The sequence below is a fragment of the Pieris brassicae genome, chromosome 4, assembly GCF_905147105.1.
Source record: "Pieris brassicae chromosome 4, ilPieBrab1.1, whole genome shotgun sequence".
Lineage (NCBI taxonomy): Eukaryota > Metazoa > Arthropoda > Insecta > Lepidoptera > Pieridae > Pieris > Pieris brassicae.
This window is the reverse complement of record NC_059668.1, coordinates 5,327,446-5,352,219: the sequence shown is the minus strand read 5'-3', so window position 1 is coordinate 5,352,219 and position 24,774 is coordinate 5,327,446. Positions and strand designations below refer to the sequence as shown.

The following is a 24,774-nucleotide window of genomic DNA, read 5'->3' as shown; positions in this document are numbered from 1 at the left end:
AAACAACTTAAACAATTGAACATATTTCAGGCCTTTTTTGTCCCATGAAGATCTCACAAATAGTACAACCCTCTTCTTACAACGCGTTGTGTCTTACGTCATACAATATAATCGTTCAAAATTATTATAAGTATTACCGTATTTTTACAATAAGGAGCCCTCGGTCGTTACCAATTTCTGTATTCACACCACGTGGCCAGTACAGCTCGTCTACTTTTACCTAATTAGTTTATGCTACGAAATAGCCAGTCAGTTCAACTGTCGGCTTCCACAGAACTAAGACCCAAATGGCCTTTAGAAAGGCTGGATTAAAGTATATAATAAGGTCACAAAAATGATTTTTATTGTAATCTTATACTAGGATTCTTACAATGCAAGGAAATGAATATACTTACCTTTCCCTCGTAATATATTTATGAAAATATTATGTATGTATACAAAAATAGTGTTAAGTTTACTAGAATAGAACATACGCACAAACTCGGAACAAACGCAGGCTGCAATTTCCCAGTACTATCTAAAGTTAGTAATTCTTTTTAAGAAGGGATACTCTTCTTTAATAAAATCCCAGAGGTTCTTTTATCTCTGCCTTTTAATAAATTTAAGAGATGTATTAAAGAAAAGCTGTGTAAAAAGGCTTATAACAAAGTGAACGATTGTCTAGTAAATAACAGGGCCTGGGACTAGTGCTAGATAGGCTAATTCTAATTAATTTGCGATATTTGTTTTAAAATAAGTGTTGATTGATGATTTGATATTTTTTAGTGAGAGTTTTTTAACATATTTAACTACTGTATGAATAGAATTTGACATTTGTTATATTCTGTTAAGGTAAGAACAAAAAAATATTAAAAATGTGTGGAAGTGGTAGTATAATGTATCAGAGACATCAAAAAATATTTATTAAAAGTACATTATAAACAATCGGTGTAAAATTTCTTACATCTAAGATATTCGAAAACACTCTAAAACATTCCCGATAAGGTCATGTAGCCATGTAGCTCCGTGCTCGTCATCCTAATAGCGTGTTTATGATGCGCAGGAGTTTAACGGGGGCCCTGGCAGCTGACCCTGGTCGATATCTCGGGGTAAGACTCACCTTGAACAAACAATGCTCTGTAAATGACAATAAGAATTTTTATGACTAACTATTTAGTAATTGTGTCGAAACAGCTTTGATTTTCTGTTATTGGGTATTTTCAAATAGCTAGTATGGTATGGGGCACCACATTACCATTACTGATACAATGTTTTCTACAGAGTTGTTAAAAATTAAAACATAATTTGTAAAAATTCAAATGTTTCTTTGAATTTATCATTATTATTCACACCTTTTTTCCGGAAGGCAGAGACCACGGATTTCCACTTACGGTCCTAACAAACTTCTTTCGCTTTATTCACTATTAAAGTTTAAAGAACTTTATTTCTCATTACAAAATTATATTTTATTTACATGAGAAACTTAATATTATGTATACACGTCCCAATTTTAGTCCACTATATTCACTCTGACATGTACTTTTAATGCCCTTTTGAATTTGTTAAGCACTTTAAGCACATAAATGCTAGGGGCTTAGTCAAGATGCTTTAATAGTAGTGTATGTAGAAAGTCGTAAACTTAATTTGTATGAAAATAACAGTTCGTGTCCACAAATTTTCGGTCGGTTATGGAAACTTTAAACTTGTCCCTTCCTCACCTCTTGGATATGGATTTCATTAATATATAAATAAATTCTTATGTGTAAAATTGTGTTTAAGTATGGAAGTAAAATATTTTTTTTGTTAATAATAATATTAAAAAAATAGATTTTAGTTTTAGTCAGTGTTACATGTTATTTTATTTCCTTTTTTTGTATTATTATTAATTATTTATGTATTTATTATAAAATTTTACCCTCTGTAGGTGTTATTTTTTTATTTTTCCATTCTATGGTTGCCTAGAAGAAATCGCTTGTTAGCGATAAAGCTGACCGCTGTCTAACTTATGGAACCTTTTTTTATATGTATGTTTAAGGTAACGAGGTGTTAATAAAAATAAAAGAAAGACAGCTCCCTACTCATTAATGTTATTATGTAAATCATTTGGTAACTGTATTATGTGTTTTCTACAAGCCCACAGATAATACAACAGTTTGCTAATAGGGGTTTTCGTATACATGTTGTTACGCGGTACACCACTGCTTGTAAAGAGAAATCCAGCAGTAGGACGATTTAGGACCCTTCACGCGAAGAGCATACCTCAACGCTCTTGCAAACCACCTGGTGTTGCAGGTGTCCATGGGCGGCTGTAAGAACTTACTGCTAAGTAATCCGCCTGTTGTTTTGCTTTTTCTCTTATTAAATAGTTAAACTAACTCACTTCCAGCATACTAAAGGTCCTGTGCCACCTCGCACCAATTGCTGCTTTTAGCTGGAGCAGGTCCTCCTGCAATCTGTGGATCGGTACCTAAAAAAGTATACTAATATAATAGAAAAATACATTTAAATTACAAGAGCAATGCCATAATTAAACTAAATTTGGAATACATAGATAGGTATCCACCACTGTTATGTGATAATGATAGCCAAGTAGATGATGTTTATGTAGATTAATAAAAATTTGCACAGCTCCACATACTTCTATATACAAGTTTTGATGATAAAAAAAATGCAGTGCGTGACGTACTTGTAATACTGAAAGCAGGATAAAAATGTAAACTGTCGATATAAGAAGGCCGATCCCAGTCGGATTCATCATCTAGATAGATCAACGCACATAATCCAAAAAATATGTTAATACCTGTAGGAACGAAGCAATCGTTTAAAGTGTATTATTTTCAATTATTCTCAGTCCCAATTATATTGTATATTCAAATAGTAGTAGTGCCATATTTGTGATGGTTTTTTTTCAGGTCAAACAAGAGACCGACTTTGGTAGTAGTTAGTATTTTCGTATTACCTTAATACGCCATTGTACAATAAAATAGCATAATCAATCCTAAAAAACACAAAAGTCAAACATAAGGGTCACCTCATAAATCCAGTGTGGTTATTCGATAAATATACCACATTGGTCTTAATTAGCACTATCAGAACTCATGGTGATAAAGCCACTACGCATATGGACATTTGCTTAATTAAAACGTTGAAACAATTGATCCAATTACTAAAATATCTTTGGTACTTTTATGTTTTTTCTAGCACACGTCAAGATAAGACTTAATTAGTAATGTAATTAGTCTGGCCATAAGTTCTGTTACAAATGAGAATCCATTTTTTTCGACTTCTTATATATTTTGAATTTGGAACATGTATATTATTTTAAAAACTTCTTTAGATTTTGCGCCATTTCACATATTTTTTCGTGTTAATTATCAAATAGGATTGCAGTGATCGCCTTGCACAAAGTGAATATGGAGCCGTCAAAAGCCGTCAAAAAATTGCATTTTCATTTGTAACAGAACTTATGGCTGGACTAAATATAATACATTAAAATTTCTAGATTATAAATTAAAAGAAGATTTTTTTCGAATTCTATATATTAATTATAATATAATATATTTAACATCTACGTACCTTAAAAAGATTTCTTTAACTGCATAAAAGCGTTTTTGACTGGATCGAGTTGTTTTCATATTTAAAAAAATCCGACACTCAATTTAGTATCTATATCTATCCTAAATTTATGGTGAAAGACGGTGAAGACTCGCGTACGGCAGATATTAAGAAATTTAAGTGATCACAAATTTGGAAGTTGATACCTGATATTATCCAAGAAAAATGTAGATTTAATTATTATATTAGATTTATTGATATATAAAAGGGTTCTCTAAAGAACTAACATTTGATTACCTAAACCGTCGTTAAAATAACGAGTAAAATTATCGTTGTCGTCATTATTATTTAACATGTATATATTGTTCCTTAACACAAAGAGATTAAAGTGCAGTCGTGTATTCTATATTCATTATATGAAGTTATAAAAAGTAATAATGAAGTCTTGGTGATAAAAACGTTGTTGTAACTTTTGCCGTGTATTTTAATAAACCATTATAACATGGTTTATTATAAAATCTCTGAGATGTTCATAATACGAACGCAGCAATACTAGAATAAATAAAAAAATATGCATTATTCAATAATCGTGTAAAAATAATCTTGATTTACATAACGAACAAAAATGCAATTAAATCCTTATTGGATATGTAATTATTGCTTATGCTGCATAATTTTATGATTGTTATTGGTATTTCATGACGTCAAAGCTAAATGACGTCATAGAGTTACATAATTTGGATTACGTGCAGGACGAATAACAAATCCAATAAATTAAACGAGTTATAAAGATTTATCCTTGTTTGATTCATATAGTTTACCATGACTTGCAAAAAAAATTAAATTTCTACTTTTTATAAGCATTTTGATGGGCAATGACTTAGTGACGAAATACCTTTAAGGAAAAAGTCCACACGAGGATTTACCGTTTTTCTATTGAAGACCATTATATAAGGTTTTCCTTAAACAGACCACTTATAGATCTTTGTATATAACATTATCATATCGCTAAGGTAGTTGTTTTCGAAAAAGTTTAGTAAAGTTTTTTTTTTATAGACCCGGACAGGAGGCTCACCTGATGTTAGTGCCCATGGACAGTCAATGCCTATCAGGTTCGTGAGTGAGTTGCCAGCCTTTTAAGAATTGGATCGCTCTTTTCTTGAAGAACCCTATTCGGTTCGGAAATACTTCAGCGGCCAGCTGGTTCCACACAGTGGTGGTGCGTGGCAAAAACGGCCTTAAAAACGTTCAGTTGTGGAAAGACGGATATGTAGGTATATTGGTGGAATTTCGTATTTTGCCTCGACGTCCGTTGATGAAACTCAGCTGCAGGTATTAATCCGAACAACTTTAAACCTCCGAACAAGTACCGTCTTGCCTTGCTGAGCATACCAAGCTTTTTTGAGGCTAATTTAGCATTTCCTTTCAAATGACCGCGAGACTGAAAGTACCAGCATTTTCCTCCTAAGGGATGGTTTGATTTTTAAATTTTAAGATGTTACATTTTTTATTGCTTTGATAATAGATTTGTTTGATTAAGTAACCATTCATTATTTAAATTTAAAGAAATTTGACAATTAAATTAGACATATTCTAATACAAGAGAAAAACGTATGTCAATCCCGCACCAGGGGATCGTTGTTTCACTATATGTGGTAAAATTTTACGAACAAAAAAGCTTTTTTGCAACCACTTGGGTAGCGCGAATAGATTCCGAAGGTGCGAACAAAGTAGTCTAGTCTCTATATTTGATTCGTGGGAAGATGAACATCACACGAAATTTTCTCTGCATTGCAGCCACGCAGTTGCACAAGTCTCTTTTAGTGATGTAATAGAGCTAACTGTATTAGAACTCTTCGCATTTACATTTTTTTCTAGTTTATGTATCACACCAACTACTGTTTCTACTACAAGAATTTGTTTCTATCAAGTACCTCTGCCAGTTTAAAATAAATTATTATTCATTTTAAATGATATGGCTCTCGAGCTTCTCGTTATTGAAACCCCCCGTCAGCCAGTCAACTCCTGTCTCTTTGTCTTTGTATTTAACGAGATATTCACACTCTCTTTAGCAATTTCACGAACTCTTTGGTTTCACCTTTTTCAATATTAATACTATGGTTTTTGAATTATCCTCATTCTACGATTATTTCAATTAATTGTAGACTTTGCATTATATAAGTCCGATGGAAAAACCGTGGAGTATGTAGAGTCTAAAACTTACAAAAGCAAATTATACTTATAGCCCCAGAGCCAAAATTTATCTCTTGAAGTTAAGTAGTAGGCAAATCAATGTTACTGAAGAAACGTTTGTTTTTTGCATTTTAGAGTGAGTTCTATTTTAAGAATTTATATTGTAAATGTACTAGATATTTCCTATATTTGATATAATTACTAAATAAGACGGGACATTTGCTAATAAAATGATTCTGGTATAACTCGTTGATTTAATTAATTATTATTATAATACAAAGAGTTTGTTTGTGGTTGATCGTGATGAACCCAGGACCGACTGATCCGAATTGAAAAGTTATTTATTTATGTTATTAAATTTGGCTATTTATCGCTTTAAAATATACACTGCGGACAATTTACCGATAAAACGGAACATAGTTATAATTTATTAATTAAATTATTAATTAAAACAACTAGATTTACATAAAAGACAACTCACAACAATATTTCTATGCATAATTTTATCCAATTTAAACGAAAAACAAATTCTATGCTAAATCTATCGATGTCTTCGGCACAAAAGTCCTCGTCGTGGCTGGGCACCGAAGGCCCTACTTGCCTTTATATAAAAAAAAATATGAATAAAACAAATGCAATCTGAGGCCAAGGCACGTAAAGGTGGACACACAATTATATCGTTTATTTGAATATAAAATATGTATTATTATACAAAAAAATGTATTCATGATATCCGTAAAAGTCAAGTTCTTTTGTAAACCAAATTATATACGAAGAATATTTCATCAGAACGAGACCGGAACGAGAACGAACTTTAAACGGAATCACCCAATGTGGATTCAGCCAAGGAGTTGTAGCATAACTGTGCATTTGTTGTAATTTGTATTATGTTTAATGAATTGTCTTCACATGGAATCGATAAAAATATATAACATAGATATTTTATAATCATTTCATCCCTTAGAATACTTAAACCTTAAATAATCTTAGACTACAGAAGAGACGTTATTTTTTATAATGTAGAAAATAGAAACTATAGAACGCGCTATATTCTACGTTTTATAATAGGGCCGTTTGAATATAAAATTATTCTCACAGAAATCGGGAAAATACTATAAATAACAATAGTCGTAAAACACAGAATAGCGAAATATTTTTTAATACAGCGACTATAATGATGGATTCTTACGTGCTATAGCAATGGTGGTATTATGAGCTTGCAAACTTATTATTGACAAAAATAAATTTTCATTTACTTTATATTTATCATATGTTTTTCTTTGCATTCTCCAAACACTCAGCAGACTGCTTAGATATTTATTGTAGTTTTTAATAATTAAATAATAATGACTTTGTTTACTTACATTGGCTCTTGTGATAATACTGCCCGACACGTTTTAATCAAATAAGATACGATTTTTATAGGTCATGTAGATTTTGCATTCAAGTTTAGTAAACGATAATTTAATGAATAAGAATTTATTTTAAGCTGTTTGTAATGTGATGAATGTAGTAAAATTAAAACAACTTCGTTATTTGCGCTTGCATAGCAACGTAATTATACGAAATAGTGGTAATTACAGTTTTTGTTATACTATTTCACGTAGAAGTCCATTTACAATGTAGCCAGCAACTTTCTTATGGAACGTAATTGACTTTAATTTAAAAATTGACAGTTTTTCTTACAGTAACCTTTTGCGTGCCTACGAATTACCGTGTATAGTAAAATAATTGCATTTGTTTTTTTTTTATATATTTATCATAACTATATAGTATTTTAATAGTCCATTGAAATGTTACAATTTGAGGGCCAAACTGAACATTTGTTAGAGGTAATTGTTATGATAAAAAGTCACAAAAACATAATTGAAGGCGTGATTCGTTACAAAATGTGTATTTACAAATTTTATGTATGATGGATAGTTTAGGAGATGTAGCCAAAAACGTGTTTCACCCCTTTTTCCAAGATGGCCGCTGGGGTCAAGGCGCCAACCCCACAAACTTGAGGGTAAGCTTGTATTGACCCCCCCTACATGTCCCATAAATAAAATTGCGTCCTCTAACAAATGTTCAGCAAATGCAACATTTCAATATAGACTATAACGTAACAGCAGTCTAGTTAGGACCGTGACAAGTGTATTTTTTATATTTAAGTTTATGTTCATTGATTGTATAATAATTAATCCTTTTGTCTTTGAACATTCACAGGTGTTCAAAGTTCAGTCTAAATTGTGGTTCATTTTGTTCCCTAATTCGTCTCGGTTTTTGTTCAAGGTGCAGCCATTGCAAAATGGGCTGGCGTGGGCGTGGTATCGTGCGAGCGGGTTAAAAAAAACTGTAGGTATATTAGGTCGACATTTGTTGGTGGGGATTGCTTTTGCCAATCACTTTATATTGGTATACTGAAACCGAAAAGCTATTTAGTGGAATCTTGATGGAAATCTTACGTATTAAATTTTCTCCACGATTGTTTCGTTTATATAACTAGTGTTACAAAAGCGCAACATAGTTCATAAAGTATTCTACTAATCAATACAAGTTTAAGTGCTTTTAATTATAGTTCGTCATTACTATTTTATACAAAAAAAAAACAGCAAAAGGAGCGTGTTGTTCAAAACTTAAATTATCTTTACGCTAGTAGGTAACTTATTTCATATTTTACTAAATAAAAACGATTACTGATTATAATTAATTTTGTTTTAATTTTTGGTTCTGGTGGGTTTTTGACAACAGTGGGTTGAGTAATAATACGTTTTTTTTTACAAAACAACAGAAAGGCCTTTTCAAGAACCGCAGTCTTTATAAACAAAATTGCGGATGAGATGTTCTCGCAGTTTGTAGATACATCCACATTGCGTTTAAAAAATAAAACGCACGCTCTGACAGGTTTTAAAACCTGTTTCAACTGTTTCGTTTTGGGACGGATTTAGTCTTCACATTCGACGACAAGTTGCCTTTGACTCTAATTATGTTCGGTGGGGATTTTTTTGTATGGAGAAAAGCTGCGTAAGAACTAACTTTAACAGTTTTAAACTAAGCTTATAACTAACACAAAATTAGGGATAGAGGGGTTGCGACGCCAACATAAACAAACCTGGCTTATCTAAAGGTTCATAAATCTAAATGACACTTATGGACATTATCGGAAACGAAAATGTTAAAATACAATTTATAAGTGTATTTTACACTTATAAATTGTAGCTTCAAGTATACGATGATTGTTTACATTTGGTTTACACTTCTAATTATCATAACTTTTGTTCTTATTTGCCTTAGTCTATGTTGTTTCAAAGTTCAGTCAGTTAGGGTGTGTTGGCGCTAAATCGGTGTCAATCAAAGTAGGATGAGAGAACCGGAGATGGTAGGTGGTGTCCCGGTGTAATGGCGCAAGGGAGTTAAATTTTAACCGCTGTCGCGTGCGCACTAAATATATACCGCATATCGTATAGCATTTACTTTTTTTTGATTTATCATTGAAGGATCCAGTGTTTTAGTGTGATAGCCACCGTTGATGGTAAGTGCTAGTTTTAGTCTTATCGATTATTGGATTCCTTTTTTTTATTATACGTGACAGCCGAACCAGCGCATATTATTTCACCAAGGGAAGGGAGCATCCTGGATATAGCTTCCGGATACCCAGGCCCACACAGGGTGAAAGAACGTCACGTTTTCATGAGAGACGAGAACTATAACCCGTAGGTAATAGGTCCATCACTTACGTTTATATATATATTCAGTAACTTGGGCTTAGTTTATGCCAAGTTTTGAAAATCGGCGATTTCAGCGCTAAAACTACTGATACGTACATAATATACCGGTACTTAGTTTTAGTTTAGTAGCCGGCGCAACTTATCGAGGAATGTAAATTTTTAGGGAGGTATACGTACCGACTTCCTTGCACAAGTTGCATAAAAATTATTTGGACGCGCAGAAGAATATTTTCAGGTCCTTTGCTACTGGTACATGGGCTAGCTTACCATGCAAATTAATGATCTAATTTTAAAATAAAAATACCTAACTAGTTCTGAACGGGTAATTATTTTCTTACACTTATTTCAGTAAATTGGATGTGAAGCCTTACAGATTTGTTAAAAAAATTCTCTGTAAACAAAAAGCAATACAAACCAGACTTCGAAAAGTTTGACAAGGCCAACGTTTATATAAACTGTATTATAAACATGGCTTCGGTTCACGAGTCGGTTTAGCCCTGACTTCGACCGTCTTACAAATTACCTACGTACGTACGTACGTAAGTACCTTATTTATTTAGGTTTAAAAGTCTTATTTAATGTTAAAATACAATATCGCAATGACTGTCGCTGCTGTGAGATGATTGTGATGTGTAATGTAAGGTAAATAAACTTTACGAAGTATACTGGTACTTCGTTTTAGTTTAGCAGCCCAGGCAACAGATTAAGATCAGTAAATAGTTACGGAGCTATACAAGTTCCTTGCACGAATTTGCAAAGATTTATTGAACGTGCATACATAGATTTTAAGGTATTTTGCTGCTAAAAGAACATGCCCGAGCTTGTCATGCAAATTCTTGTTAGGAACTGAATCTCCGACATGTTGTTGGACTTTCATATTTATTTCATATATACTTTATTGTAATTATAAATTATTCTGAAATGATTTTAATCTCTTAGTAAAAAGCCTCTAAGCGTTTAAAGAACATGTTAAAGAAGAGGTCTTGACAACTCGTAATGAAACTGTAAGGTATGTTAACAATATGGTAAGTTTAATGCAAGCTACGTGGGTAACACTGAAAATGTTTAGAACTGGCCAGTTATAAACATTGCTAAAGAAAACTTTTTTGAATTTCAATAACTGTTTGGTAACCTAATGTAGTAAATTGCATTTATTTGTCATTTGTTTTTTTTTAAAAGGGCGGCAAATCTAAAACTCCTGTTACACGTGAAAATGAACCTAACGTGAGAAAATTTTCGATCAGTGATTTATTACGAATTTCGTTGTGGGCTTACTCAACAACAAAGGTATGATAGGCTGCGATTAGCATTTCTTAATGAAGTCCCATCTCGGGCCACTGTTTACAATTGGTTTAACGAGTTTAAGCGTGGACGTAGCAATCTCAATGTTGATCCGCATGAGGGACGTCCTTTAACAGCGAATACAGAAGATAACATCAGTGTTGTGCGGCACATGATAGAGGAAGATAAGAAAGTGACCTATCAGCAGATACGGGCGAGCCTAAGAATTGGTATGAGTCAAATTCAAAAAATATTACACGAAAATTTAGGCGTCAGGAAACTTTGTACCAGACGGATTCCCCTTACTTTAACCGACGACCAGAAACACCTTCGCATGGACTGGTGTCCCCAAATGTTAGATAAGTTCAACGGCGGTGACTCGAATACTGTATTTGACATCGTCACAGGTCATGAAATCTATACCCGATATATATATATATATATATATATATATATATATATAAATATGTATATTGCTACGAACCCGAAACCAAAAGATTTACCTCAATCGGTGTTTCCTATCGAGGATCGGCCAACTAAGGTAAAGAAAGGAGGAAGACAAGGAAAAAACATGATTGCCTCATTCTTTGGTCGGAAAGGTCATTTCGGGACAGTTGTGCTAGAAGGTGGAAGGACAGTTACTGCAGTCAGGTATGTCAATAGCTGTTTGCCTGTTGTCTTGGAAAAAATTCGACAGCAGCGCTCTCGAAGCAGGATCCTCCTTCAACACGACAATGCTTCAGCGCACTCCACAAATCAGACTGTTGAATATTTGACTATAGCAGGTGTCGAGATAATAAGTCATTCGCCATACAGTCCTGACTTGACGCCCTGCGACTTTCATTTATTCCCAAGAACTAAAGTTAAAATTCGAGGTATTCGCTTTACGAGCCCTTACGAAGATGCGGTGAAAGCGTACGAATATGCCATAGAAGAGACCCCTAAGGAAGAATGGGCCTACTGCTTTTCTCAGTGTTTCCATCGAATGCGACAATGTGTAGAGAGGAAAGAAGATACATCGAAAGACAATAAAAGTATTGGCAACAAATTGACATTAAGCCGTTTTTCATTTCTAAAAAATTTCAGTGCTACTTAGGTATACTATGAAAAGTAAGTCCGTGAATAATGGGGAATTAACCAACAATTCTAATGATTGGCTATACAATAGTGTTTTATTTGGCAACTACCGAATTGAATGGCTACATTTAATTACAGCTATAATTATGTGCAAATGAATATTTTAATATAATAGTAATTTTCCTGATGTGTCCATATATAGTATACCTACTTGTAAGCCGCTGTTCACGTGCCACGTAACAGAATAGTCATCCAAAATTGATGAAAACTCGTTTGTGTTAAGAAATAATAAATAAAATATTGTAAATATAATTCTGTAATAGTGGCAGCTAGATGATTAAGCAAAAAAACTAATGGTATCAAAAACCATACAATTGTAAAAAACCCCGCGCGGTTTTTCCACTCTACAATAAATATCAATTACCAATATTTAATATGTTACCATGGTCTCTACCATTGGCTTATAGAATATATACTCGTATGATTTATATCTTATAATAAACTTGTCTGTATAGTTCAGATTGAAGAGAATTATTATTAAACACAATCATATCATATATATTTCTCTAAATACTTTTAAGTTTTATTTCGGAAGATTGATAATATTGCGTAAATTCTTGTACAGGGGCGAACGAAATTTCTTCGGTCTTCTTGTGTATCAGAAGCAGTTCAAAATTCTTCATTAATATGCTTTAATTTTAAACAGACGAGTCCGTGGTCATTACCTTATACATACAGATATAAATGCTATTTCTATTCGTTCCAGGAAAACGATTAATTAATATTTTACATACAATTTAAACAAAGGAATCACTAATTAACACATGTGATATTAAAATTATTTATAAACCTTATGGTGGAAACACTGCCATTGGCTTTTAGGAAAGCTGTTTGATAGCTACGGAAATGTCATCACTTATCAAAACACAGAAAAACTTTGAAGGAGGTTTAAATTTTTCCAGCTTATAAAAAAGTTGTTAAGAGCGCACAGCTTTTTACTTATGTTGATTATACCAGAATTAATTACTAAAAATATAGCGACATTTATGAAATACTTACATACATATTGGAAGACGTTGATAACGGAAACATAAAATGAACGATGACCAGGAATTGTCAAAATAATTTAAATGGAAATAAGTACTTTAGCTTTTACAAAAAAATGTTAATTACCAATCACTTGACGATGACATTGTTTCTCCAATTGTAGTCTTGTTTTAAAATCACGTAGAAAACATTAGGATAGCATCTTTGGTCAAGGCCTGATTTGTGAAGGTCAAAGTACGCCAGCAAGTACACGTGACTTACACGAGCCAGGCTCGTTTTCCCGGGGCCTCCTGGGCTTTAGGAAATCTGTAACATTCAACACAGTTAATAAAAACATATGCAGCTGTACGTTGCGTGTTACGGCGTTTAGAAGGCAAATAATTTTATCATTCAGTATTTGTTAGCTGTCTTTATTTTCGTTAGAAGACTTGTTAAAGTTGTTTAATAAATTTAAAAAAAATAGACTAAGTCAACCATCAAAAATACAGGTTATTGCGGACTTACACACTCTTTAGTATTATATTTATCAACTAATATTTAGACGGTCAAAATATTACGTATGAATAAATTAGATTGTTTAAAATGGTCAATTATTAATAGGACAAGATGTTAATAGCAAAATTGTGAATAATTGAATAGTCAATATTAGAATAGCGATGGTAATAGGTATAATAGTTTCTGTGAAAATAATTTTGAAAAAAAAAATATCAATATTACCTATTAAATATTTAAAATTTCATGAAATATGGTTTTTTAATACTTCTTTGGGGTCTAGAAACATAAAGAACTAGATTCTGAGAATATTATAGTTACATTAGGGTTGATTTATTAGGAGTTTTAATTCGATGAACGCTTTACATTTTTAAACGTGCCATGAACTGGTTGTGTGAACCCTGATTTAACAACTATTAGGGTTAGGATTTAACTTAGAAAAAGTATAGTTTAGAATTCTAAAAATAATTTAAATGTTACTAAGTGCTTTATCTTTTACAAAAAAATGTTGATTACCAATCCGTTTGAAAAATTACCGTCAATTTACCGTACCAAAATTACCGTCACATTTTTCGGTTACGTGTCACATTTTTCCGTTACGTTCCATCTTATTCTTGTGCCTACCACGGTTGATTCGAAGAGATTCGAAGCCATTAATAACAAAAATAGATAATAACGATAACAATGATAGTCATTTTTTTTTACAATTAATGAAATACTGTAATAATCGTAGTAGTAATAAGGTAAAATCAAATAATTGTATTATTTGTAGTCATCTCTATGATAATAAAAGCCTTTTGTTTAACTTTATCTAATTTTATTTTATTTAACCAATTTCTGTAAATTTGCATATAGTAGATCATTTTTTGAAAAATAAGGTCATAAATTAGTTTCACTTCTTACAAGTGTATACTAGTGCATGCACACATTTTTTTCTTCCAATTGTAGCATCTTAGGTCAAGTGGTCTCATGTATAATGTTTAAAAATTAATTGCTATTATACTGTCTCACTAAAACACTAAAACTCGGGAATGGCGGAACCTATTTAGCTAATTATTATCCAGAAGTATTTTCAGAAGTTCAGGGTAGGTATTAACGTAGGGAAACAAATATAATCACATTATCCTATATCCACTAAAAGCTCCATCTCTACATATCTCCAGGAATACGTGGTTACCTTCATCGGTGGTGTTGGTAAAATATATCAAATCGTTTACAGGCAGTTGCGGTTGGCAGTGCTATAAGTGACTTTGTTCATATAAGTTCTGGAGTTCCTCAAGGATTTATGTTAGGTCCCCTGCTATACAACACATATCTTTGACATAAATAGTAACATTCAAGATTCTAATTAACTAATGTTCGCTGATGATAAAAAAATATACTTAAAAATAAACAAAGAAGGAAACTGTTACAAAGTCCAGGCTGACATAAATAACTTTTGTAATTATTACAGACAAAACCGAATATCGGTTACTACATCAAAATTTATTTAAATAACAATAACTAGCTAAAACTACAAAATTACCTTTATTTATAATATTAATAATCACAAATCCGTTAAAGAAGTAGATTGTGTTCGTGACTTAGGCATAAGTCTAATAACCATATTGAGATAATAGTTGACAAAGCCTATAAGCAGATTGGTTTTGTAAGACGTGTCAGTGAACATTTTTATGATGTACTATGTGAAAGTGCTATATATACTACACAATTATGTAAAAAGTGTTCTCGAATATGGTTGCTCGGTGTGGCCACCTAGTTACATAGTACATAAAGAAATATTGAAAAGATTCAAAACGACAATAAAAAACGCGAGTGAACATTTTAAAATTGTTACTTTAGATACTCGACGAAAACAATACGATTTATTACTACATGACATCATCTCAAACAAATAATTTGCAGCTCACTTCTAGAAAAAAATCCCTTCCATTTTCCTGCCTACAAGATTCGTAGTCGTGCTTTGTTTCATGGTCCTTACATCAACACTAGTTATGCAAAAACTCAGTTTTGTATCGCGCATCCTGGACATACATCGACCAATATTGGCTTGGCTTGTTTAAGCTATCGCGGAATATGGTTAAAATGAGTATTAAGAATATCCATAGCGCAAAATAACCTGCATCATGAGCATACCCCACATACACACCTTTACGTACATACCTTGACTTTTACACCATCACACAACATAGCCAAATTAGGTATTAGTTAAATGTATTGAATCATTTATATTGGTTTTTCCCTTTTGTAAATGTGTGAAACTTTTAATAAATATTATGCATCTTTGGCTATATTTTTAGTGTAATTGTTTGTTTTTATATTTAATTTTTGTTAGCAAGATAGAAATAAATAATAAGTAAAGAAATATACTAAAAACGACAATTTGATTTTCCAATAAAAATTGCTGGGAAATGTTCTTTGTTGATATATTTGCCTTCAGAAATTTGTGTTTCATAGCTGTTGTATAAGGTGCGATATTTGTTCTGTTTTAAAATTACTGTATTAAGTTATGACACAAATATATGTAGGTGATATGTAGTTCAACGGGTCATCTAGTACATAAAAAGATTGACAGCAAATACAACGTGTATCATAAACTACTTACTATATTTGACATTCTTTTAACAAAAAGTTTGACTTTAATACAATTATTTAGGTAGATTTTTACAGGCTCTATTAGGCTGGTGTAGGTATCCTCCCAAAATAAAAGGAAAAACATTGGGAATTTTTAAATCATTATGTCATTTTGATTTAAATGTTACAAGCCTAATGCTACTATTGGCCTCAGATTGCATAAATTTTATCATTTCATTTATAAATAAGCAGCCTCTGTCTGGATCAACATAGAAGCGTCGATTTTCGGTCGACTTGGCAGTCTCCACGCGATGTTTGCCTTCACTCATACGTTAGTGTTAATTGTTCACATATAAAAAAAAACCATTAGTGCCTAGCTGGTACTCGAACGCACAACGTCAGGTTTGATATTCACACGCTCTAGACATTGGACCATCACTGATCTTTATTTAGAAGATTAATGTAAAATTGTATGAGCAGTGTTGGCAAATACAAGATTTTTAAGAACAAAATGCAATTATAGTATCAAAAACTGATTTGAATTTTGCAGGTATATTTGACATTAGGTATCCCTTGTCATAACACGATAACCTTGTTTTTAAATGCAAAATTATATTGCGAGCAAATATTTTTTACATACTTATTGGAAACTGCGCCCTATGTTATAGTATTAAAGTATTAATTACATTGTAGAATAAATTCTGTTATGAAATATAGTTCGTGTGGTAGGAGTTCATTACAGCCAATCAGAGACTTTGCAAGTCACACGAACGCATATATCTAATCGTGTTTGTCCAGAACAGGAATGGGAAATTATTCGATAAGTTGTAGAAGTTGAAAAAAAAATATACCATATACCAAGCCGAGAGTAATTATTTATTTTCTATATTATTTATTTATAGTAATTATATATTCGTAAACACTATAAAGGATCGAAGGATTTATCATATAATAATGACGGTTTCCATCGTAGCATCAGTATATAATGAAGTTATTCTCGTCATAAGAAATAAGGCATATATGAAATAAATTTCTAGGGCTGGTGCTTTCCTCGCTCAACAATAAGTATTGCATTAAGCGAGGAAATGCTGCCAGGATTAGTGTCCGTGAAGTTATAAGAACACTTAACAGCACAGCACACACGATATACAGCTATTGTGTGTGCTGTGCCTGTTCCTGATTTTGATAAATAAGGTCTCATGAAAACAACAAATTCATTTATAATAGTTCCCTATAATTTAAATGCAAACATTAAATGGTTAAATTATAAATATAAAATGACGAAGAGTGAGAGAAAAATAATGTGCATTACTTTTTACTAAATTAAAAAATGTTTGTGTTTACACACGTAAGAATTGAAACTTCTTTATGACTTTATTTTTCGAAAAATGATCTACTATATGCAACTTTACAGAAATTGGTTAAATAAAATAAAATTAGATATGGTTTAACAAAAGGTTTTTATAATCATAGAACTAAATACAAATAATAATTTTTTTACATTGTACCTTATTACTACTAAGATTGTTACAGAATTTCATTAATTGTAATGGAATTGTTACTATCATTGTTTAACGGAAAAATGTGACTCGTAATCCTAAAATGCGACAGTAATCTTTTTCCACCGCCGATACAGAAGTTCACTACAAAAACTAATTACTACTGTTTTTTTTTATAATTGTACATACATACTTGATACGTACTATGAGCTGAAATAGTTCAAGTTTAAGTTTTTGTTTTTTATCGCCACAATTCCTTAGAAAAAAAAACTTTTTCTATTCAAGCAATTAGACTGAATGTGTTAGTATCACTGAGAGACGAAACTTTAAACCAAAGAGTTTATATTATAATAATGCTATATGCAATTAAAGAATAATTTGTATTATACGGTTATGAACTGGTTGTACAACTGCACCTCGTTCAGACAAGTTTTTGCGCCAATTTTTATTTTAACCTTCAGGTCCTAAGGCCGCAACCGCAGATTATGAAGTGTTCAATTATTAACGAATTTAAAATCACACCTTTTACGGAATTTAATGATGTTTGATTAAAATTAAACTAAATATTAATTTAATTAAGACTAAAAGTAATCAATAAGTTCATCGTTAATCGTCAAGCTTTTTGCTCATAAAAGTCGTCGTTCGGGGTCGGGGGAGCTATTGAAAGAATGATAATAGTTATTTTATATAGTACAATACAACGTTACAATAGAGCGTTACATAAAAATGTGCGTAATAATATTAAATAATGATAATAAAGTGTAGGCTCAAAATATTTCATCATACTGTGACATCATGTAGAAATTTAAGAAATAACAGGAATAATTCTAAAACAGAACAGATGATTAAAATAAATCTTTATATATGTTAACAGTTGGTATATATCTATAAATAAGATATTTAGTTATTGTATTTTTAATAGGTACACATCTGTGCCAAGTCTGCTTAATCTTTAATTTAGAATTGATTAAGCCTCTGAATTTTTTTACTTCTTGATATTTTGATGGAAAACATAAGCCGTGTGATGTTAGAACAAGGCCATAATGTCGTTCAGATGATAAGACTTAGCACATGTCTACATTAAATATACGTTTAAAATATGGTACTGATTGTTTGACTAGATCCCAGCAGTGCATTTTAACTTTCAATAAAACTGTAAAGCTGACCTATACTACAATTCCATTGGGGAAACTCAAGCATTGATCGAAAGCACAACTACCATATATTACAAAATAGCTAATATTACACGCCAGATACAGACATTATGTGTAGGCGAATTTATTAAATAATACTTAATAATAAAATTTATATGTATGACAATAGTGTATATACATGTTCTTATGAGAATCTTTTATTATAGATACAGAAATCATAGATTTTAATGAGTCGTAAATGCCAAATTCAAATTTTAAGTCGTTAGCTTAGATTGCAAGAGAAAGACAAAACGATTTTTTCTCGAAACTCATGGCGTCGTCCAGTTTGGGTGGGAGACTAATACAGTTTAGGCTTTTGCAATCTAATTGGCTATCGCGATGAACAAGAAATGCAAAAACTACCACATTGAGACCGAAGTCATTTTGATTTCTATTCTCGGACTTATTATCATACCAGGAACTCGACTTTACGATTTCTGAACTATTTAGTTAGTAGGTACGAAATTATAGCGAGTGTTAGTGACTATGCGTTCGGTAAACTGGAATACAATTTTTTGTAAATAATAATATTGCTGAAAACTGTATTTTTTTAATAAATACGATTTACAATACGAGATTCAATTTTCAAAGATCCTTCTGTGTCGAAAAAGCTTAATAAGCAATTTTGTATTTATAAGTCCAAAACGCAGACTCAATTGAATTAAGTATTGGTAGAAATCTAGTGGCTTAAGTGGGCAACTTTTAACCTTGAAGGCTTGTGTTCAAATCACAGTAATCGATATATTTTTTTCTATGTGAATGTCGCAGCTAACTAGCTCAATTACTCGTTCAATTAACAGCCTAGCCTTTTAACTAAACATCGTCGTTTAACTAGCGGCCTGTAAGATATTCAGCCAGTTGATCAAACAGCTAGGCAAATGACTTTTATCGATGACGTTTCATTATATATATATATATATATTATATATTATTATATATTATATATTATATATATATTATATATATTCCACTTTCCCTTCCAATGAAGGCATGAACCATTTTCATCGATGACATGAGGCAGACAGGCAGACTGAACGTGAAAGAGGCTGACCTTATCTATGAAAAAAAGGGTATATAATCTGGGCTATCAACATTTTTATGTAGATAATAGACGGTAAATCATTAAAGCGATGAATCAAAAGGAAAAGTGAACTATACCAGTGATTGTGATAATATTTAATAGATCACGGGTGCGATTTTGGCCATTCTGACTTTTGGACGAGAAGTGGTTTATAAGTTTGTATGGAAGAATTTTGGAACTACTAAATGATAACAGCACGTCAACCAAGTATTTTCATAAAATGCATATGGCTTAACACTTGCATTGAATTAATTATCCCTAAATACACACCATTGGAAAAGGCAAATTGCTTCATTTCAATTGTGCAACTAACCTGTTTCCTCAAACAGAAATATTTGTCGCTTAGGATTTCCTCGTTCGTCAATTATTAATCCTTATGATTTATTACGGCCGTTTTATGTTTATAATCATTATATGGTGTGAATAATTTTATTGTCTTGTTTACAAAGTTAAAATATTCTTTGACTGTTAAGGCGTATTTTCAAAATCACAATTTCACATCAAAAAGTTAGCCTAACACACTGACTAAAGATAAATTATTTGTTTGTTCTATTGAACAAAAACCCAAGGGCTCCTGAATACCAATTTAATAAATGTAATAAATAGTCTGTTTCTCGAGAAGATAGAGGTACAAAATTCGACCTAATTAATAATTCACGCGGGTCAATCACACAACTAGTATATAATAAGATTAATATTTAAGCAATTAAAAATGCTTTATTTAAATTTGATATGTGTGCTTTTAACTAACGACTAACGGATAGGAGATTTTAAAAATTTGCAATTCAATTTATCTATGCAGGATTTAAAAATAAATATTATTTTCGGATTTATTAAACTATTAAGATTTTAAATTACATATGCAGAATCGTCTATTCCAATATAATAGGTTCTATTTGTATAGAAGTAAAGTATAATACTGCAAAAACGATTTAATATAATATAAATTCACTATTCTGACAAGAATCATAATGGAATACCTTCATTTATAATGTGTGTAAATCAATGGAGATTGATCTTCAAAATCTCTCGGATGATTCTTAAAATCAAGTATATAACCTGTAATTACTGCTTTTTTCTTATAACATTTGAATTACGAACGTCAAAACGATTCTATGACATACTTTATAGAGTAGTTTAAAATAAAATCTAAATAGTTTCTATTATTATTTTCTGTTAGGATACGCGCAATTTCTACAGTATTATCTATGGCCGGATTTGATATAAATATTTGGGTATAATTATAAAATGTATTAAAGTATTTAAACATGTCATTTTAATAACCTTAATTGAACCAACCGTTTAAAAATTCAATTAAGTTTTTTTCATTATACTAATTAATAAGAATTTGTCAATAAGCGTATTTTAATTAAAATTATAATAATACATTTACTAGCAATTCAGTCAATTGGTCCTACTATGTACTTCTAAGTATAGATAATTATAGCAAGACATCATTATTTTTGTTACCAGACAAGTATGAAGAATTTCAATAACGACCGCTGTTAGGGTTGAATTCGAAAAATGTACGTACTAAATATAACATCAGCTTTCATGGTACCGACATAGTTTAATAATTAGTCTAATTGTACGTTCTTATAGGAGAAAGTGGTTTTCTGTAACACAGGGTTAGCGTAGCTTGAAAGCTAGTGATTTTCTATATAACATGGTTCGGATATAACGCTAATATAGTGAATATTAATTATATGCTAGTTGTGACGCGGCCCTCGCGCAGGTGCAGTCACCTAATGTATGTGAGGTCCCGTCAAACTATGGCATACGACGTAATTTCTGCGAGAGTTTCGCGAATGGCTCTTATTTATAACTAACACATAATATTACGACAGAAAATAAAACATGTTTTTAAAAGCCTTTGTCATAACCCGAAACAATCCAAGTAACGCATTGAATTTACCATGGTTAAATAAATTATTTATAAATCTATATTATTTAATTAATATCGTGCGTATATAAGTAGCGTATCATGTTGAAAACAAAAATTAAAAAAAATATATTAGCCATTAATATATTTTATTATATAATCTACTAAGAGAAATATGGAATTAATAAGATTATACAGTATTTTTGTATGGTTTTTAATTGTTTACTAAATCTTAGGTTTATTATTTAATTAATTTTAAAAAGTTGTTGCCTACTTACTTTTTCTATTTCTAATAGCATATTCCGCTATATCAGAATACAAAATAGATAAGATCAGAATTGTATTGTTATTTACATGTAAAGTCATTTTTTTAATCATCCTTACGCATGTCTAAATTACTTCTAGGTTTTTGCGCGATTCTACTCTCTGATTTGTAAGATTCCGTATTTGTTTTTTCTGGATAGTAATGAAAATAATCTAGAATTACATGTGAAGTCACCGGCATAATATCCAGTGTTGATGGATAGTCATCCAGTTTGCAAGACACTAACTTAACTTAACGACTTAACTTGTACAACTTGGCGGCCATTTTGTACGTGATCAAGCAGATGCATCCCCGCCAGTGTCTTTGTAAGGTCAAGTCTTTGCAACTTGTCTATGCTAACGGTTTTAAAACGAAACAAATAAGCAATGATAAAAGAAAAAATTGACAATACTTTGTATCAATTTAAATAATATACTAAGGGTTACTATATAACTGTTACGAAAAACAATAGTTTTTTTTAAATATTTTAATTCAAAAATTCACGGCTCCCTACATTACATTCCCATTCTACTGGTCCTTTTAAAGGATCAGCTGGGTCACAGTTCTAAATTCTGTGTCTAAGTGATTAAAAATTTATTGTTTATAGTTTTTTAAATCAGAAATTAAAAATCTATAAGCTGTTGATTTAAATGTACGCTATCAGATTGTATTACCAGTCGATTTGAAAAGTCGATTCTGTACGACAATTGGAAGCGCTCCTCTCGATGAAAATTGACTCAGAAAAAGTTACTTTTGAAAACGTTTTTCTAATGGAGAAGCTAGCTGCTAAACAACCAAAGCTGGTTAATAGTTCTAGGCCACTGCTGCTTCACGACAATGCTAGAACACATACTTCACAACAGAATGTTACCAAAAAAAAGGAGCTACAATTGAAATATCTAATACATCCACCGCAGATACCTACTCCCCGGACTTTGCTCATACAGATTACCATTTTTTTTTCGAAATTTCGATAACTTCTTGCAAGGTAAAAAAATCTGATGGGAACAACTTTGATGGGGCAGTGAAACCCCCTTCAAAGATTTTATGAACGTAAAAATGATTTTTTAGTAAAGGGATCAATTAGCTTCGTGTATGATTCCAAATGTGCAGCAATGTTACATACTATGATTAATTAAATATATTTTATTTAAAATAAATCTACTTTTTATAACACCCGTGCAAAACGCCAATTTCATATGTAAGTACCTAATATTTAAAGTATTAGGCGCCACATCATGAGTATATTGCTTGGTTTAACATTTAAGAACATAAATAATCTTCCATTAAATGATCTCTAATTAACTGATTAATTATTACTAAGTGATGTTCAATTCGAACTTTAGCGACCTATAACTTATTATTATAGACTGAACTTTGGACACATAGTATATAATATTAGTTTCTACGTAGTATAAAATAACATAAAGTAATGTAATGTGAAATAGAACAATGCAAATAGATCGAATCGAAATAGCTATGATAAACTAAATTTTGTGTTCGGATTTGTTATTGTATGTCGCCTTATATCGCTTTTACTCATTAAACTCATTATTATTAAGTACAACTTCATAATTCTAAGATGTAAATGATAAGAAAAAACCGAGATAGATTTTTATATAACGTGTGTAGTCTTGCCAACTAATATTATGAAAAGGTGCCGGTGTTAAAGGTACCGAAGGACCAACGTTTTTTCATTTATTTTAATTATCTTTATTATTACTACGGTTAAGAAAATTGTAAAGAATGTATATTTGATTGTTAGTTTAGGTTTAAATAAACGATTCAGTATCCTTTCATAAAAAATAGTAATAAAATGGATTCCATGATAAGGCAATACAATCTTCAAGGGGATTTAGTGGAAATAATAATTTTAATAAAACTACAACCTATTCACTCATTTGGAACAAGTTCTCTTTGCATAATAGACGTAAAAACAGTTAATTTTCGACTAATTTTAATGTATTGTGCTCAATAACAGCTACAAGCATTTTAGACAACTCCAGTCAAATGACTGTTATTGCGAACGACAGAAAGTGATAGAGATATGAACAATCAAAGCAAAACAGAAACGAAAATCTATAATTTTTTACATGCAATTGTATATTTCCTATTTTACTCACAGTCGGCTTCTTTTCTTTGTATCACTTAATAATTGCAACTTTAAATCTGGCACATTTCGTTTCACTTATCGCATAAGATTCATACATGGTTTACACAAAAGTCGAGGAGAAAGTAAATGTATCTTTGCTTAAAGGGTTATTTTACACGTTTAGTTCGGAATAGAATGGTACGGCCGCGGCTGGAAAAAATAACACAGAAGAAGCACTTTGGCATATTAAAAAAAATATTCACTAATTTAAGAATTGGGCGTTTAGAATTCACTCTGAAAGCTGTTGCATGAAGTCAAATGATTTGTTTGAAATTAGAATTCATCCGACGTTACGTTTACGTTTTGAATCTTTTTCGTTAATTTTTTTGTTAATCCCGAAAATTGATTTTGATCTTTGATTCTGTTGTGAACAGTGTATCAGCTTCGCAACTGAACTGCCGGTTGAAACGGTTATCGTTTTATTTAAGAAATATAACTTCCCGCTTCGAGTTTGATGAACTTCTGAAGATATGCGAATATATTAAGCTGCTAAGACACGTGTAAGTAAAGCATTATACAGGACGTCCCGGTATTACGAAAACTGGGATGAGTCCTCAATTTAATTATTTATTACCAACGGATCCGGCTGATTTTGACCAGTTCACACGTAAATGTGAACACACAAATTAAAAAAAAATAAGAATAATAAATTAGATTTTATATTAAAATTTACGGACCCGAAAGGCATAAAAATCGTCTTATTGTAAATCTAAACCATTATCGAATCGTGGAGATTATAACAAATAAACGTACAG

The 24,774-nt window shown here is 31.4% G+C and overlaps 1 long non-coding RNA gene across 1 annotated transcript; it reads right to left on the bottom strand.

The window, feature by feature from the left end:
• Positions 1 to 849: 849 nt before the first annotated feature.
• On the bottom strand, positions 850 to 24,456 carry LOC123708098. Its single transcript, XR_006753571.1, has 4 exons — positions 23,991 to 24,456; positions 12,969 to 13,148; positions 2,360 to 2,446; positions 850 to 1,099 (listed from the first exon to the last, which is right to left on the bottom strand). It is a non-coding gene; the product is annotated as an uncharacterized LOC123708098 (long non-coding RNA).
• Between the last annotated feature and the right edge of the window lie 318 nt (positions 24,457 to 24,774).